Source organism: Berghia stephanieae, chromosome 11, assembly GCF_034508935.2.
Source record: "Berghia stephanieae isolate SIO BIC M18660-M18661 chromosome 11, UCSD_Bste_1.3, whole genome shotgun sequence".
NCBI classification, from domain to species: Eukaryota; Metazoa; Mollusca; class Gastropoda; order Nudibranchia; family Aeolidiidae; genus Berghia; species Berghia stephanieae.
Window position 1 is genome coordinate 25,892,344 of NC_088370.1, and position 5,000 is coordinate 25,897,343.

At 38.4% G+C, this 5,000-nt stretch overlaps 1 protein-coding gene and 1 long non-coding RNA gene across 2 annotated transcripts in view; both read left to right on the forward strand.

The window, feature by feature from the left end:
- The window catches only part of LOC144956836 (uncharacterized), a 33,544-nt gene that overhangs the window by 9,087 nt on the left and 19,457 nt on the right, over positions 1-5,000 (forward strand). The gene's annotated exons all lie outside the window — the stretch shown is intronic.
- On the forward strand, positions 2,610-3,476 carry LOC144956464 (uncharacterized). The gene is made up of 2 exons (XR_013641958.1): positions 2,610-2,781; positions 3,334-3,476. It is a non-coding gene; the product is annotated as an uncharacterized LOC144956464 (long non-coding RNA).

The window sequence follows — 5,000 nt, forward strand, 5'->3', positions numbered from 1 at the left end:
CAATTTTTTTGTCCGGGTTCTAAATTTTCTTTTCGTGGGTCTTGTGGTCTGTTGAATGACACTAGTTTTTCAGATCGGAAAAGGTTTGATTCGACCCTCGCTCGGCACATAGTCGATTTCATTTCAAGCTAGTGAAATCGGACTTACCAAGCTCCATGGCCCTTAAGGCAAAGGGGTCACATGAGGCATATCACACCAAAAGCGAGCGGAACGAAGCGGAGGGAGAGATTTGACCATTTGTCTTGCTCGCATCGCTCGATGAAACTTGTCTCCAGTCGACAAAATTTAATCTGAAAAAAAATGATTACACCTTTAAACTGGATCGTTTTGAATCGCCCCCTTTTCCCTCGCTTTAGTAAAGGGGCCATAAGTAATCGCTTTGCTTCGCCCCGCCCCTTCGTCACGTGTTCCCTTCCCTCCCTTTTGAAGAGCTTTAATATCGCAAAATTTTGTCTGTAGATCAAACAGACTAGCTTTTCGGTTTAAAAAAAAATTAAAATAATGCTTTTTGTCAGGGACTATGGTTCTCTTATTTCGTGAGAAAAATATCTCCCACCCTCTTCATTTCATTCCCGCCAACCCACAAACCACATTAAACTATCGTTACTCGTCGTCATAAACATCATCATCATCATAATCTCATCATACCCTCACACTTCATCCTCCCCTCCTCCTCCTCCCCCTCCTCCTCCCCTCCTCCCATCAATCATATCTTTTATATCCCTCCCCATCACATATCCTCATCCTAACACATTCATCATCATCATCTCATCATCATCATTATAAACCCCATCACCACCCACAATATATAACTTACATAAATCTACAAAAACGCCTGTCCGTTTCCCCAAATTATTTTTAATACCTCCGGGAGGGGAGTTAACAAAACTGCAAAACAAATTTTAAAAAAAAACCCCCCCCTCCCAAACAAAAAACAAAATAAAAACAAAAAATAAAACAAAACAGAACAAAAGAATCCAAAAAAAAAAAAAAAAAGAATTTTCAAGCTTGGAAAAAAAAAAAAATAACCCAAAAACCAAAATACAAAACAAAATTTTAAAAAAAGTTGTATTCACGGTACCATTGGAGGTTGAACCTTAAATCCCCTTTAGACTAACATATTTCGGTTTATCCCAAACACAACAGGAGAGAAAAAAGCTGACATTGGAGGAAAATCCCCGTTTTTAAAAATCAGTTTTGATTAATGGGAGATGATTAGATCTTTTTGCTTCGATTTTAGTTTTGAGGAAAAATTTAGTTTTCCAGCATTCGTTAACTTATCGCCTGACACTGTCCAACGTAATGGGGGATGATCTATATTACTTTTCCATTTTGTTCGAGGTCATTGGTCACATTGAAAAATGTGCTCAAAATGACCTATAGATATTATGCGCTTGGCTAAGAAGCTCATAACATTGTCATCCGGAAGTATAAGGGACCAACACACAAAACTGTGTGTATCCATGAACGATTATAGACAGGTTAATACAGTTCAGTGAGCATTTCTCATAAACGCGGATGGCAAATAACAATAACAAAGACCTGAGTGACGTCATCTTCGATCTATCGATAGTGAGAAGTTTTGAAATATCGAGAATCACGATTGGTCATTGTGTTCAGCTTGACACATGGGTATGTTTACAATTTTCATAAAACAATGCAAAGTGTCTACATTTGTTAAGAAACATCGGACAGCAACAAATCATGTGATTGATGACTCGGTTGGACGAAAACCTGAATCTAGATCGCTCCCATTACATCAAAAGACAAGTCTAAGACCTCAAAAGAAAACAAATCGTGACTTGCATTCAATCGTTCAACCAATAAGATCACTTGTTTCCTTGAGCACTATCACTACAACTCACTAGGCGGTGGACAAATCTTCAAATGACGTCCTAGGGTCAGGCTATGAATAACGAAGGCTACGGGCTGTTCCAATGTGAACTCTATTCTTGATGTCATGTCAGTGTGTTATGAGTCAAGTTGATTTTTTTTAAATTAACAAATCTTGATTTGTTTCAACAACTCCTGCTACACTGTCCATACCAACAATCCAATACTATTCACAGAGACGAAGAAGTCCAAGTTTGGAAAAAGAAATAAACAAAAAATTAATTTAAAAAAGATCAAAATACCAATACGGAAGTTTCAGGCTCAAAATCCTTCTTCAGCAAACAACAAAAAACATGTGCCAAATAATTATCTGCCATCTGTTTGGTTTTTAAGAAATGTATTTATTGTTTTTTTTGTTTGTTTGTTGATGAATTTTGAGCCCGAAACGTTCCGTGTTTGGTATTTTGTTCTTTTTTTTTCAAGCTGTTATATTCAATTTGTTTATTACTTTTTACAGTCTACAGCTTCAAGCAGATTAGTATCAATTTGACAAGTCCGAGTTTGAGATTTTTAGCCATGATGAGGGTCATTTTAATCGATACTTATTATTTGAAGGACGGTTTTTTGGCCAAAATTTTAAATCTACAACAGTATATTAAATCCATATATAATAACCGCTTCCTAAATTAATGTCCATGCTGCATACGCCAAGTCTGTAACATTTAATATTCATTGTGGTTTCTGCTACATTTATTTCTCCCATTTCCTAGGCGAGACGGTATGCTGTACTCAAACAAACGCCTCTCCGATGATGAATTTGGTCTCATGGACCGTTCCTTGGGTGGATTGAGAGGTTACGGAGGCAACAACGGAGGCTATGGAATGTACGGCGCCTCCAGGTACCCAGCTCATATCACAGATTTGCTTCAAGAAGAGATGATGACTAAGGTGGGTGGTGTAATAAGCAGTGGCGTGGCATGCTTACAGTATAAGGTGGTGCCAGAATCAGAAGAAAATGACTTAAAATATACTATACTTGTAAATACAAAAGAAAGAAAAAAAATAAAAGAAGAAGACTTAATCAAATAAGTAAAATGCGATAGATACCATTTCTCAGTTTTATTTTTTTTTTGAAAATTGCTGTAATCCATTTTTAAAAGATGGAGCGGTGCCTAGCACCAAATCAACCAATATAGCCACGCCCCCGCAATATGATTTTTACACTTTTTCCTTTGGAACTTCGCTTATAGCAGTGTGCGAAAACTTTTTTTGTTGAGCCCAAAATGTCAAACGTTAAGGGCAAAAATTTGTTCATCATATCTCTAATTGTAACTATGATGATGATAATAATGATGATGATGATGATGATGATGATGATGATGATGATGATGTTGATGATGGTGATGATGATGATAAAGATGCTGCTGCTGATGAAGATAATGATGCTTATACATTTAATAATGATGGTGATTTAAAAAATACTTTTTTTTCCCTTTTCAGGAGAGAACAGACGTTACCAAATACTAAAACTCACAAAGTTTAGATACATTCTTATTGTGTCCTCACAAATGTGCGCTATATTTATTTTATTTTCTACCTCTTTTTTCGTTTACTGGCAAATAAAAGTCAAATCCTTATACTAATTAATTGTGTAGTTTTGTTTTTACATCGATTCATGCTATGAGTTTTAGTAAAATCCTAACAACATCTGCCCGCTAGATGAAACCTGATACCAACTCAAAAAAAAAATTAGTGTAACCTTAAACGTTTATAGTCTGATTTACTTGACTTTAAGCCTCTTGATTCCTTGTGGAACATAGGAAATCCTTTTGGAACATAGGGATTCCTTGTGGAACATAGGGATTCTTTGTGGAACATAGGGATTCCTTGTGGAATATGGGGATTCCTTGTGGTACATAGGGATTCCTTGTGGCACATAGGGATTCCTTGTGGAATATGGGGATTCATTGTGGAATGCACGGATTCCTTGTGGAATATAGGGATACCTTGTGGAATATGGGGATTCCTTGTGGAACATAGGGATTCCTTGTGGAACATAGGGATTCCTTGTGGTACATAGGGATTCCTTGTGGTACATAGGGATTCCTTGTGGAAGATAGGGGTTCTTTGTGGAATATAGGGATTCCTTGTGGAACATAGGGATTCATTGTGGAATGTACGGATTCCTTGTGGAACATAGGGATTCCTTGTGGAACACAGGGATTTTTTGTGGAACATAAGGATTCTTTGTGGAACATAGGGATTCTTTGTGGAGCATAAGGATTCCTTGTGGAACATAGGGGTTCCTTGTGGAGCATAGGGATTCCTTGTGGAATGTGGAGATTCGTTGTCGAAACTTGCGCTTGCAGTTTCTGTAATTTTGTCTTTTTTTTTATTGTATCGAGTTATTGGCCCAAATCAAACCCCAATCAGGAAGACCAAGTTTATTTTGTACGGCTATGTGGTCTAGTCGTATAATATTCGCTTTCGGATCAGACGGTCTTGAGTTCGAGCCTCGCTCGGGGCACGGTTGAGTCCTTGGAAAAGGCTCTTTACCCACATTGTCTCACCGTACTTAGGTGTAAAATGAGTACCTGGCCGTTAACGGTGATGTCTCCGTCGGAAGATAAATGTAATATCACCTAACAAGCGTCATGTCTCGTTCTCCATGTTACATGTTTCTGTTGGCCAGGGAGCCCTTTGTATAGCGCTTTGAGCACATTAAGTGGATATTGCGCGATATTTTTTTCAAAGCTTTCTCTCTTAGATTAGTTGCTTTCCAGGGCTAATCAGTCCAGTCTATGTTCGAAGTGTTATGCCACTCGCTTTCCGATCGGAAGGTCCTGGGTTCGAGCCTCGCTCGGTGCATAATCGAGTCCTTGGAAAAGGCTCTTTGCTCACAGTGACTGACTCTTTGTAAAGTTCTTTGGATATTGCATTATATAAATAAAAGCTCTAATTTTTTTCCTTCTTCTAGGCAGGTTGCGATTCCTGCCCAAACGGTTCGCTTTACTCCTGGCGTCCTTCCTTGTACAGGTATCCAAAGGACAGTGGTGCTGTAAACCCCTGCAAGGGTGACAGAAACGTACACGGCCTTGCAAAGGGCCTCCCATCTTTTGGTCCAGGGCTTTTGGTTGACAGATACCCATTACAGGACATTCCCCTTT